This window comes from Loxodonta africana, chromosome 3, assembly GCF_030014295.1.
Source record: "Loxodonta africana isolate mLoxAfr1 chromosome 3, mLoxAfr1.hap2, whole genome shotgun sequence".
Taxonomy (NCBI): domain Eukaryota; kingdom Metazoa; phylum Chordata; class Mammalia; order Proboscidea; family Elephantidae; genus Loxodonta; species Loxodonta africana.
In genome coordinates this window covers 128,170,587-128,185,223 of record NC_087344.1, presented here as the reverse complement: position 1 = coordinate 128,185,223, position 14,637 = coordinate 128,170,587, and the positions used below count along the sequence as shown (strand labels likewise).

The 14,637-nt window shown below is 37.0% G+C and overlaps 1 protein-coding gene across 7 annotated transcripts in view; it reads left to right on the top strand.

Annotated features, from left to right (window-relative positions):
• The window catches only part of TTLL7 (tubulin tyrosine ligase like 7), a 190,998-nt gene that overhangs the window by 721 nt on the left and 175,640 nt on the right, over window positions 1-14,637 (top strand). The gene's annotated exons all lie outside the window — the stretch shown is intronic.

Here is a 14,637-nt window from a genome sequence, read left to right as displayed (position 1 = left end):
TGATTGGTCCTGGCATAGGAGGAAAAGGCTTAAGGGAGGATAGGAAAGAATGCTTTCAGAGTCTAGGCACTTACTTTAACGTATATCACTCCATATCATTTCGTCAGAGCAACCCAGAACCAAATTGTAAAGTGAGCTGCAGAGAGGTTAGATTACACGCTCAAGGTCACAAAATCGGAATTTGAATACAGGTCTCACTGAGTCCAGAGCCCATGTGCGTTCTACAGTATTAATCAATAGCGTGTTCAACTGTGTGTGTATATCTATATCTATATCTACATCTACATCTACATCTATATATCCGTAATCATCTATACCTAGTCTATTAGATATTAAGCATATAATTAATTTTCACAGGAGTAAATAAATCTAAGACACCAATAACCTGTAAACTTCCTGTATATGGAATTGTTGTCCTTTTAGTATGAAAGTAACAGCATTCTTTGAACCATATAAAAAAAAATTATTTTCTTTGAAAGCATATCTGATCTTTATAAAAAATATAATATCTGGTCAGCACTGCATAGGAGAGCTAGATCATAACAGGAGATTTTCAACACGTTTTTGGCAGTTGTGTATGGTGGATGCTCAAGTGATGGAGAAAACAGTTTGGGAAATAAAAAGAAATCTGGGAATTTGCTGTCAGGGAAACATTGGCAGTCAGAATAGCTACCTAGTTGTAAACTGTTTTCATAGAATGTGTGACTAAAACGTACCTCATGATAGGTGACAAATAAACTCAGCCTCACATTATGTTATTTGATTATTACAATTCTGTGATTTGGCATAGCAGGTGACAACTCTACTTTTTAGACTAAAGAACTGAAATACAGAGAAGGCTCAAGATTACACAGCTAGTGAGTGGTGGAATCTGGAGAAGCATTGATTCTTAGGGGCTACTCTCTTATTTTAAAAAATCATGTGTGTAGCAAAATATAGTTCTGTACAGTGGGGAAGTGAACTGATTTGTTTTTGCCCTAGCTTTCAGAGTCAACGATTATATTGACCTTGTGTGCTCCTTCCTCAAAAGTAATGGAGGCTAGATCTTGCTTTGTCCTTTGGTGGGCCGTTTGGCATGCTTTCATTTCCGATTTATGGATTTTCTCTTAAGATATGCAACTCTCATTGATGTCTCAGAAAGCAGGTTACTATAGAACAAATGCTCATTATCTCTGAGTACTGGAATAGTATTTGATGGCAGATGGGAACATAGTCATTTTAATCCATCACTTTTAAAATATTGAACCATTTGCACTAGAGAAGTCTTTTAAGTTAATGGGGTTATTGATAGATTACAGCCTACTGCCTAAATAAGGACATAAAATGGAGGCAGAAATTTACTTTTGTTGGTCAGACAAGACTATAACTAGGGTCCTGTGATGAGTCTTAAATTTGATTGCTAGGAGATCATTTCTTTTTATTCTTTACATGGCAATAGACTATATTCTGAGCCTTGGTGAGGCATCTTGAAATCAAATCTGTTTAATATCAGGGTTGTGGCAGAGCTGGTATGAATGAATAAGCAAAAATATAACACCACTGCTATTTTTTTTTTTAAAGGAAAGCACATGTCCAAGTGATGGAGGGTGAGCAGCAACATTTTATATTTTATTTAGATAGCATAAAAAAAAGCATAGGCCAGGATATAATAACAACCTGGCTTTAGAACTGCACTTCCTTTCTCTATGCACGTATTTGTCAAATGACTACTGTTTGCAGACTATCTAGATTCCTGAGTTCAAGGAACTTACTGTCTAGTTGGGGAGAGATTTATTTATACTTGAATAATTAACAAAATAACTTAGAATTGGCTTAATAACAGAAAAAGGTGGTACAGACATAAGTGTTGCTATAGTTAACACCTTAATTGGGAGGAGAAGTAGTGGAGGCTGGGGTGATCAGAGGATCAGGGAAGTCTTGTATGGATGGAAGTGAATTAAATCAGTCTCTGAGAAATGGTAAGGATTTCGATAGGCAAAGAGAAAACCAGACAAAAAATTAGCTAAGAGGTGCTCATGTACTGTTTGGGTACATGGTGACACTGTATTAGGGAGAACCTTGAGTATCAGGCAGTGAAATACATTCCTGGTCTGGTAATCACAGAGATCTAGCATAGATTTCTATGAAGGCCAAGTTACTCTTTCACTGGCCTCGTTTGTATTCTCTATATCCCTTGTCCCAAGTCCCATTCCAGAAATGGTATATTTTGTGGGTACTGATAAGGACCAGGTGTTGACTAAACCCAGAAAAAGTTTTCTGTGCAAGTAAAATTTTTCCTTTTCTAAGGAAGTTTGCCTTTTTTTAAAGTTTTTTTTTTAACACATTATTATAGAATTATAAACAATTAGGAAAGTACAAGAATATGAAAAGAAATCAACCATAATTTTACCAACTGAAGAAAACTACTATGAATATTTTGGTGTATTTTCTCTCATACTTTTTCCATCCATAGTTTTAATCATACTACATATATTACTTGATATATATGTATATATATATATAAAACAAAAACAAACCTATTGCTGTCAAATCAGTTCTGACTCATAGCGACCCTATAGGACAGAGTAGAACTGCTCCCATAGTGTTTCCAGGAAGCGCTTGGTGGATTTGAACTGCCGACCTTTTGGTTAGCAGCCACAGCACTTAACTGCTATGCCACCAGGGTTTCCATATATACATATATATACACATGTATATGTATATATACACATTTACATGTATATATATACATGTATATGTATATATACACATATTTATGTGTATCAACCCAGTGCTGTTGAGTTGATTACGACTCATAGCGACCCTATATATACTTTAAATTCTATGAAATTGTTGTTGTTGGTTGCTGCCGACTCATGGTGGCCTCATGTGTGGAGAGTAGAACTGCACTCCATAAGGTTTTCAAGACTGTGACCTTTTGGAAGCAGATTGCCAGACTTGACTTCTGAAGTACCTCTGGGTGGGTTAGAATCATCACTTAGCTGTCCAGTGCTTAACTGTTTGTGCCACCCAGGGACTAAAAGATATAAGTTCTTAGAGTTTGACTATTTTAAACAGGTTTTTGAAACTCTATTGGATTCTATATATTTATCCTCTTTGGGAGATGCATTTATTAAGTATAGAATATTGGCATGTTAATAATTAATAATACCAATCCTGCCTCTGGCTCCTCAGATTATACTTTTTCAGGTAACCTCTTCTTTTGATTAAAAAGACTAGTTAAATCACTGGGAACTGGGAGAAAGGCAGGCAGTATCATCATTTAGGATCAACAGGCTTGGTGGGAGTGAGCTAGAGTTTATGTCAGAGAAGGGGCATATGTCATAGACTACTTTCCGGTCTTAGTGTTGTGTTTGTGGACCTCAACTATACAACCCCCCGCCAGCCCTCTCCCTGACAAAATCCATCTCCTTCAAAGTTCACCTCCCTCCTTACTTCCGTGTCATATTCTGAGGTCTCCAGTGTCAGTATCCTATTAATGCAAGGCACTGATATGAGCTCAGTTTTACACTTTATTTTGGAGAATCCAGATAGGTGAAGGCGGGGGTTTGGGGCCTTCATCTAGTTCTCAGCAGAAGCTCTGAGTACAAGATATAAGGGTGTGTGGGAAGATCCCTTGCCCACTGCCAGAGACATCCTTTGAGAAAGTGGCCACTAGGAGGCCTGTAACACTCCCAACGTTCTATTGGCTCCCTCTAAGCAGCCTCCGAATAGAGGAAATTCCCATCACTGGAGAGAGACTGCACCTCAGTTTCCCCTATATGTTCTCTGTTGTAGGGACATATGGTGCTGCTTCCTTGTGATGAGAAAGGCAGGGGCCCAGTCTTGGACCCATATGTTGCCCAGGCCTCTGACTACCCAAGTCACCCACTTGAGCTTTCTTCTGGTCCTGCCTCCATCCCTGGGTCCAGGTGGAGGCTGGGAAGCCACTGAGGTGGGGAGGCCATTAAGTGTCTCTGAGGGCCTGTGGAAATGGAATGGGAGGCATGAGTGTTCCTTGAAAGTTCAACCAGGAGCATAGAGGCAGGTTCTTAAAATGTGCCATTCGTTTTAGGATACCTGAAAAGAAACCATAATAACATCATTTAAAAACCAGAAAGAAACTCTCACCTTTTCCAGTCCTGACAGAAAGATGACAGGTGGAAGCTGGACGCTTATGTAGGCAGAGTATTTTGTGAAGTGGTTAAGAGCTCAGGCTGCTAACCAAAAGGTTGGCAGTTCAAATCCACCAGCCTCTCCTTGGAAGCCCTACGGGGCAGTTCTACTCTGTCTTATAGGGTCACTGTGAGTTGGAATCTACTCGAAGGCCCACAACAAAAACAGGACCTATTGTTAAAAACAATTTTCCAAAGCTCTTAGAGAGTGGTAAACCTATTTTCACTTCTCTTAGGTATTATCTGTTTAAGTGGGCTTAGCAAATGGTTACCCTAGGGTTATTTTAAGTTGCAGTGGAAAACTATTACATTTAAATAGACTTGTTTATTTATTCCACCAAAAACCAAACTCATTGCTGTCGAGTCGATTCTGACTCATAGCAAACCTATAGGACAGAGTAGAAGTGCCTGTTAGAATTTCCAAGGAGTGCCTGGTGGATTTGAACTGCTGACCTTTTGGTTAGCAGCCCTGGCACTTAACTACTATGCTACCAGGGTTTCCACCAAAAAAACAAACAAAAAAAAAACCATTACTGACTCATAGTGACCCTATAGGACAAAGTAGAACTGCCCCATAGGGTTTCCAAGGAGCACCTGGTGGATTCAAACGTGTAAACTGCCAACGTTTTAGTTAGCAGCCGAACTCTTAACCACTAGTAGCACTTAATTCCTTTAGTTCCCATTTGACATTTATCTGCTAAAGCACTCTTGCCCAAATTATACATGGTAGCTGACAAAGCCAAAGAGTTAGGATTGCTTAGGCTCTGGGAAAGTGAGTGATACATTCTCCTCTTTTTTCTTAAGCTTTTTACTTACAAGTTACTTGTTGGCTTATGTTCCTTTGACTCCTCTGAAGGTTTAAAGTGGTCAAGTGGACCCTGAGTCTTTTCTGGGGCTAGCCCATAGGTCTCTGAGAACTACTTCTTTTTGAAACCGATGATATTGTTGGGCCATTGGATGTGCTGAGCCATCCACATGGTTTGCTTTTTCTAAATTGTGTTTTGGCACCCGAGCTCCCAAATGTCTGTGTTATTTTTGTCCTGCTTAGCCATGTAAATGGAACTTATTTGACCAAGTGTTATTTTGAACATTTCTCTCTCTCTTATCCACTACTTTGCAAAGTCTGAACTGGTGCCTCTGGTAATTCAACAAGATGGCGGTGGCCTGTTTTTATAAAATGCTCCCCTGTCCCCATTAAAATATGTGCAGTGAAGGTGACGTTTTTAAGTAAATCAAGCATTTGTAGTTTTGGGAGATGGGCCCAGCAGTAATCTAGGCAGCAGCTTGGAGATCATTTCAAGGCTGTTTGTTGGATTAGAATATTAAGGCTGTTTAGGTATACTTCTCATTTAAGGCAATACTATCTTACTTCTGTTAAGAGCAGTGAGCCCACTTAAATGTTATTTGTATAAAATCTGTTTTAATTGATGTGGTTCTAATGCTAGGTCTGCCTGGCTTTGTGATACGATTATACATGCCCAGTATTAGTAGGACATAGATCTAGTTAGTAGCTATAAGTTTAATTTGAATCATTACATTTTATGGGAAAAGGTACATCTGTCATTTTGTCATCACTAGTACTTAAAATCTTTTTTTTTTTCCCCAAGGTACTTAAGAAATAAAACTTATGGCCGTGTGTGGCTTTCACAGTGATTGCTGAAAAATTAAGACAATAATTTTAGCATATATCTCAGTTTATATTTAGAATCAGCCAGTCTGCAGTTAACCAACAAATATGTGCTCGCTGCTCTATGAAGAGGAAAGATAGAAATTGAACACAGTCTATAAGGAGTTTAATTTACATGAAACCAGATGGGGGCATTTTCCTTTAGTTTTTAGGTTTGATAACATCGAAGATAATAATATTTAGTTACTTAGCATCGCTCAACCTAGAATCATGAGTTTGGCAGCTACTATTTTAACAAGTCAAAAGATGAGCTAGGCAGAGGGAAAAAACGCAGAATTTGCATGCAGAATCATAGTGGGATTAGATATTTGTCTATAACTGTCTCTTTTAGATACTAATTTTATCACTAGATCCAAGTGTTTATTGTCATCTGTAAATAAGAAGATGACCTTTATTGGCTTGTTGGATTGTTTCTTTGGTTTTACTTCTTTTAGAATATTTGAGGAAAAAGTAATTCTTCAAGTTCATTGAATACTTTTTCCTAATCTCAGAAGTCTATTTTTAGTTTACATCAGCTTCACCCTTACTCAACACACATTTCAACCCATTAATTCTTAGAAAATCTAAACACGTTTTTCTGGAACTTGCCACAATAATGAAAGGAAAATAGATGACTTACATATTTAAAAAAAAAAAAAAATTTTTTTTTTTTTTTTTACATATTAAGGAAAATGTGAAAGGGAAGGATCAGTGCTTCTCAAAGTTTAGTGTGCACAAGAACCATTTGGTGGCCATGTTAAAAAAAAAATGCAGATTCCTGGCATCCCTCTCTGAGATTTTGACCCAGTTGTTGTTCTATCTGGAAACCCTGATGGCGTAGTGGTTAAGTGCTACAGCTGCTAACTAAAGGGTCGGCCATTCCAATCCTCCAGGCGCTCCTTGGAAACTCTATGAGGCACTTCTACTCCGTCCTATACGGTCGCTATGAGTCGGAATCGACTCGATGGCACTGGGTTTGGTTTTGGTTTGGTTGTTCCATCTAACATGAGGCCCAGGAGTTTTCACTTTTAACAAGGAGCCTGGGTGAATTCAATGAAGTGATGCAGGAATTGCCTTTTAGAAATGCCGACCAAAATTTGGAAAATGCAGGTTCTAATCCACAATTTTGCAGTGAAGTTGAGGTTTATTCAGGAAACCTTCAGCTACCCGAAAGTGTGCTTTTTGTGGGGAAATAGCATCTTATATGACAGACGTGAAATTACATGGGAACTTATAAGATCTTTTTTTTTTTTTTTTAGCTTTATTGCCTATATTTTTAAAAGTAAAAGAAAACGTTCTATCACTGAGAGATCGGAGAATTTTTTTTCAGAAATAGAAAAGATTTTATGTCCTTATTTTTAAAAATGATAAAGTATTTGAAAAATAAAGCCCTTAACTTGTATGTTTTCAAAGAGCCCACACTGCTGTTTCTTAGAGCTCTCATAACATTGGCACCAGGAACTAACCTGGGGCCTTGTACAACTCCCAGAAATCTCTGATCTTCACTTGGGAAATATAAACATAACAGCCCTGTTGTCTCAGGGCTGTGAAGAACAAATGACATGTTTTACATGCAAACATTTCTGAAAATGTAAAATATTATGTCTTGTTTCTAGAAAATCATAAATTCTAAATCTTGTGTTCCCAACCTTTTTTACAGCAACTATTCATAGTAACTATTCTCATATAGGAGCCCTGGTGGCATGGTGGTTAAGAGCTACAGCTGCTAACCAGAAAGTCAGCAGTTTGAATCCACCAGCCCCTCCTTGGAAACCCTGTGGGGCAGTTCTGCTGTATCCTATAAGGCCACTATGAGTTGGAATTGACTTGACAGCAGCGGGTTTGGTTTTTGGTTTTATTCTCATATAATGTTCTTGGGATGGTGGAGGATTTCACTTTTAGCATCAATTCCATTAGGCTATGAGGGGTAATAAATTCCATATATACTCAGTTTTTAAATTCTGTTTATTCTGCCCATGATGCGAAAATAGGTGTTACTTACAAACTCTCCACAGAAATAAATTGAATACAGACTATATCGATTATGACAAAATAACATCTGTTAAATCTAGGTATGATTATATGGGTATCTATTATATCTTTTTAAGGAGCTCTGGTGGCGCAATGGTTGCTTGCTCTGCTGCTAACTGAAAGACTGGCAGTTCAAATCCACCCAGTGGCCCTGCAGGAGAAAGATGCGGTGATCTGTTCCTGTAAGGACTGTAGCCTGGGAAACCCTATGGGCAGTTCTACTCTATCACATGGGATTTCTGTGAGTCAAAAATTGACTCAATGACACCTAAGAGTAACATTACATCTTTTTAATATTTAATTTATATTTTTTATATTGTATCTTTTTTCTTAATTAAAATTAACAAAATTAATATGATTCTTGTAGGAGTTTCATCTTCAGTGTCAATTTCTATTGATTGGTAGTGGTTGCGTGGCATGCATTGTTGAGTATTTTGAGGCCGAGTTTTTGTCTGGTAGATATAAGTGCCCTGATTGTTTAGCAGTGTCTGCAATGGGTAATACAGGGCAGGGAGTATTGGCATATGAGTCATAAAATTGCTATTCATACTATATTATCTGTAAATATAATAAGCTATTTCTAAAAACTGCAGTTTATTTTAGGTGCTTGGCATTTAATTTACAATATCTTTGAAAAAATATTATGTTCTTTATCTCTGAGCTTACATGGTATATTTTGCCACAAAATATAAAGCATATTTGAAAAAATATCCTAAAAAGTAGGGTATAGAAAATAACAGAGAAGTGGGGACTGTGTATATGTGGAAAAACATTCTCCTTTTCAAAAGTCAGTGCCAAATGAACATTTTTGGCAGAAAGAAAAGTTTATGGCTAAATATGTTATCGGGTTGTCATTTTGGAATGGGAGGCATTTTTCTTTTAAAAATTTATCTTGGGTATTATGTGTCAAGAGAGCTATTTTCATCCTTGACTAAGGAGTAAAAACTTAAATATGTTCTTTAGTTATAGTATGGCATATTTACTTCCATATTGTACTTGAGAGCATATTTGTGTATTTTATTTTTAGAACCCATAAGAAATCAGAATAATATAAATAAAGGATGCAGTAGAGGTCCTAAAGTATAGCTTCTACTAGGAACAAAGTAAAGCAAATGTACTCAGCAACATCTATGAATATAGAGATTTAGATCTCCAAGTTACCTCATAGTAGTCCAGGAGTTTTTCTCCCCTCCATGTAACCATACATATTCTGATAATGTGAAAGTGATAGTGATTACCATATTTTCTAGAAGAATAAAGTACATGGACAACTCACTTATCCACGTGGTTAAGTTCCAAACACCAGGTTGTTATGCAAAATCCACATTATGCAAGGATGAGGAGGATGTGGTGGCATCCCTGGAGTCTGGACTCTAGCAATGGCTGTGCTCCCCGCACCCCCTGGGCACTGCTGTGTGACCCCATGGAAACAAGCAACAATGCACTGCTGGTCTTGGAGGGCTTGGAATCCCAGGCCAAGAGCGTGAAAGCTAACAGCTGCTTGGAAGAGGACTTCAGCAGCGGTGCCGCGTGTAGCCCCAAGGTCCTGAATTACCCCCAGTACCTTTCCCGCACCAGGACTTGGCTCCTCCAGGGCGCTTGAGTAGAGGGGACCAGCAGCAGCAACCTCCCATGCTCCCTCCTGGGCCTCTCCAGCCACTCGTGAGCTCTTCTCAGAAGGGTTCCCTCAATCAAAATTCACCCCAAGTCACCTCTTTCATAGGAAGAGCTGCAGCAGCGGCTCCAGCGATGGTGCCTTCAGGAGAGCTAGCTGCTTCAGCTGTGAGCCTGACAGACATGGGTGGCTCTGGGAGCTGGGCAGGGAGATAACCCAGGTTAATGCGCAACAAAGTCGAATAGTAGATTTTTTACTATTGTTGTAAATGCAGAATGTTGGGTAATGATATAGTTGATAAATAAGGAGTAGGAGTAGTAGTAGCCTTTTCCTTCAGAGGAGCATAAGAATATTGTGATTTATGTAATTATTTCATTGATTTTTGACATCTGACAGGCATTCCAAAAATGCAGCTTTTTCTTCCAGTTAATATTTTGTGCAATTGGTTATTTTTAGCAATTAAAAAACGTATTATTAGAATTGTTTCAAATGGTTTATTAATTCTTTCCTCTTTGTTCTTTAAAGGCCACAACATTATTTTTGAGTCTATGCAATTATGATGTATGGTATAATTATTTTACAAATTAAACTTAATATTGATTGATTTTGTCTCTTTGGAAGAGCCACTTTTTAATCTACAAAATGTATATTTTGTTATAATTTTACCAGAAGTTGATAGGAATTGTGTTAAATCTTTGTATCAATTTAGGGAGACTTGAGGTTTTTACTATGTTGATTCTTCCAGTCCATGAATATGACATGTCTCTCTAGGTATTTAGGTATTCATTGATTTTTTTTCCACCGGTATTTTATAATTTTCATTATACAGTACATGCTTTGGTAGATTTATCCCTATTTTATTTTCTTTGGAGCAATTATAAATGGTATTTGCATTATTGATTTTTGATTTCCACTTCTTCATTGTCAGCATGAAGAAATGCAATTGATTTTTGAGGTTGATTTTGTGTTACAACCTTACTGAACTTACTTGTTGGTTCTGGGAGTTGTAGGTCATTTGGATTTTTTATGTAGACAATCATGCCATCTGCTGATAGAGTTAGCTTTATTTCTTCCTTTCTAATTTGTATGCCCTTCATTTTTTTTTTTCCTTGACTTATTTCAATGGCTAGAACTTCCAGTACTGTGTTAAATAAAAGCGGTGAAAGGGACTGTCCTTGCTTTATCCTTGACCTTCGAGGGAAATCATTCCGTCTTTCACCAGTAAGTGTGGTGCTTCGATGCATTTTTATTTGTAGATGTTCTTTATAAGGTTGAAGTAGTTCCCCTCATTCTCTTACCATTTTTTAATTAAAAAATCAATTTCTTTAATAGTTATATAAAAATAATAATTTTTTAATAGGACTATTTAATTATCTGCTTACTCTTGACTGAGATTTGGTAGCTTGTGGTTTTCAAGGAGTTGGCCCATTTCCTCTATGTTGTTGAATTTATGAAATTATCTTTTTGTTGGCTCTAGAATCTTTGTAATCAAACCCATTGCTGTCGAGTAGATTCAAACTCATAGTGACCCTATAGGACAGCGTAGAACTGCCCCATAGGGTTTCCGAGGCTGTAATCTTTACAGAAGCAGACTGCCACATCTTTCTCTCAAGGAGTGGCTGGTGGGTTCGAACCACCCACCTTTCTGTTAGCTGCTGAGCGCTTAACCACTGTACCATCAAGGCTCCTTTCTGTTATAATAAAAAACCAAAACCCATTGCCATCGAGTCAATTCCAACTTGTAGCGACCCTACAGGACAGAGTAGAACTGCCCCATAGGGTTTCCAAGGAGCAGCTGGTGGATTCACACTGCCTACCTTTTGGTTAGCAGTTGAGCTCTTAACCACTGCACCACCATGGCTCCACTACTTTGTAATAAAGCCCCTGTTAAATTCCTGATATTGGTGATTTGTGCCTTATCTCTAATTATTTTTTCTCAGTGTTATTTTTTTTTTAACTTTTTTTTTGTTTAATTTTTTTTTTCTGTTTCTGTTTTAAATTTTATTTATTTATTTACTCTTATTTGTGTTTTTTTCTTCTGCTTCCTTTGAGCTTGTTTTGTTCTTTTCTAGTTTTGTGATGTAGGAACTCAGATTATTTGATTTGAGATCATTCCTCTTTTCTAATGTAAGCATTTAGTACTCTAAATTTCCCTCTCAGCATGGCTGTAGCTGATATACTGTGTTTTCATTTTCATTCAGTTCTATGTGCATTTTTTCATATCCTTTGAGACTTCCTTTATAACTCATGGATTATTTAGAAGTGTGTTCTTTAAATTCTAAGTGGAGATTTTTGCTGTTGTTTTTTTTGTTGTTGATTTCTAGTTTTATTCCATTATGTTCAGAGAATATATGCTGAAAGATTTCAGTTCTTTTATATTGATAAAAGTACGTTTATGACACATGATCTGGTCTATCTGGTGAATGTTCCGTGGGTGCTTCAAAGAACGTATATTCTTTTGTTGAGTGGGGTGTTCTAATGTCAATTAGGTCCTTTTAATTGATAGTGTTGTTCGGTTTTTCTGTATCTTTGCTGATTTTCTGTCCCGTAGTTTTATTAATTGCTGAGAGTGGGGTATTGTTGGGGTATTGAAGACTTTAACTATAATTGTGGATTTTTATATTTTTCCTTTCAGATCTGCTAGTTTTTGCTTCATGTATTTTGAAGCTCTTTTGTTTGGTATATGCACATTTTTCTTGGTGGAATGAGCTTTGTATTTTTTTTTTTTCATTTTTTCATCATGCTTTAGGTGAAAGTTTACTGCTCAAGTTAATCTCTTATACAAAAGTTTATACACATTGTTTTGTGACATTAGTTGCAATATTGTATAATTTTTAATAACCTTTCTTCCCTCTAGTAATTTCTTTTGCTCTGGTCTACTTTATCTGATAATAATACAGCCAATCCTGCTTTTAAAAAATTACTGCTTGCAAGATATATTTTTTCCATTTTTAATTTTCAACTTACCAAAAAACCAAACCACTTGCTGTCAAGTCGATTCTGGTTCATAGCAACCCTTTCAGGGTTTCCAAGGCTGTAAATCTTTATGGAAGCAGACTGCCACATCTTTCTTCCATGAAGCAGGTGGTGGGTTTGAACTGCTGACCTTTTGGTTAGCAGCCAAGTGCTTAACCACTGCACCACCAAGGGCTTCTTCATCTTTAACTTAACCTATGTCATGTTTGAAGTGAGTTTTTTGTAGACTGTATAGTTGTGCTGGGTTTTTCAATTCACTCTGTCAATCTCTTTAATTGGTATATTTAGAACATTTACATTTAGTTACTGATATGTTACATCTCAAGTCTGCAATTTTATTCTTGTTTTCCGTTTATTTCCTCTTTCTCATTCCTGTTTCTTTTTGTTGCTTTCCTGTGGGCTACTTGAACAATTTTTAGAGTTCCATTTTTATTTATTTATATATATATATTTATTATATCGCTTTGTATAGTTTTCTTAGTGGTACTCTAGGTATTACCATATACTTACGTAACTAATCACAGCTTGATATTTTACCACTTCAGATGAAGTGTAGAAATCTTACTTCCGTTTAGATCTCTTTTCCCCCTTCCACTTTTCTAGCCATTGGTCTTTCCTGATGACATGTCCAAAATAAGTGAGTTGAAGTCTTGTCATCCTCACTTCTAAGGAACATTCTTGTTGTATTTCTTCTAAGACTCAAGGGAAACCCTCAATGAGATGGACTGACACAAGAGCCACAACAATGTACTCAAACATACCAATGATGCGGAGTTGGAACAGGGCTGGGCAATATTTGGTTCTGTTATACGTAAAATCACCATGGATTGGAGCCTACTCGATGGCAACTACCAACGCAACCTTCACTTTTAAAGTATGATTGTTTTAAGTATTTCCTCTACATGCATTAAGCACCACATCAGATTGTGTCGAATCTTTTCCTTTAACCATAAAATATGATCCATGAAACGCTTAAGTTTATTTCCATTTTTTACCCCTTCTGTTATTCTTCTTTCCTTTCTGAAGGTCCCAGGCTTCTTCTATTATCATTTATTTCTTTTAGGAGAGCTTCCTTTATCTATTCTTTAAAGCCAAAGGATTTGTCGCTAGCAACAAATTCTCTTAGTTTTCCTTCATCTGAAAATGTCTTTTCCTCTCATTCCTGAAGGAGAGTGTTGCCAGATACAGAAATTAGAGTTGACAGTGTTTCTCTTTCAGCACTTTAAAATGTTGTGTCACTTCCTTCTGGCCTCCAAGATGAGAAATCTGTCATTTCGGTTGGTGTTCTTTTATAGGTAATGTGTTGTTACTCTCTGGCTGTTTTTAAGGTTTTTTTCTTTGTCTTTAATTTTCAGAAGTATAATTATAGGGTCGCTATGAGTCGGAATCGACTCGACGGCAGTGGGTTTGGTTTGGTTTATAATTATGAAGTGTGTTGGTGTACTTTTTTTGGATTTATGCTATTTGGGGTTCACTCCGCTTTTTCAATCTTTAGGGTTACGTCCAACCAGTATTTCCTTAAATACTTCTTCGTTCATATACTCTTTTTTTTTTTTTTTCTGGAGCTCCTATGAATGTTAGATTTTAAGAAATTGTCCCACAAATCCTGGATTTATTCATTTTTTTTCCAGCTATTTTCTCTCTTTTGTTCAGACTGAGTAAATTCTATTGCTGTGTCTTCAAGTTCAATAATTCTATCCTCTGTCATCTTCACTCTGATATTGAGACCATCCAGCAAGTTTTTATTTCAGGATTGTATTTTCAGGTTTATATTTCCATTTTGTTCATTTTTTATAACTTCTATTTCATTGCTGAGATTTTTTTTAAATTGTACTTTAGATGAAGGTTTACAGAGCAAACTAGTTTCCCGTTAAACAATTGGTTTCCAACCCCGAGATGTGTCAACACTCTCCCCTTTTTGACCTTGGGTTCCCCATTACCAGGTTTCCTGTCCTCTTCTGCTTCTTGTCCTTGCCCCTGGGTTAGTGTGCTCATTTAGTCTCATTTTGTTTTATGGGCTTATCTAATCTTTGGATGAAGGGTGAAGCTAAGGAGCGATTTCATTACTAAGCTATAGGGGTACCTGGGGCCATACTCTTTCGGTTTCTCCAGTCTCTGTCAGACCAGTAAGTCTGATTTTTTAAAAATTTTTTTGTGAGTTAGAATTTTGTTCTACATTTTTCTCCAGCTCTGTC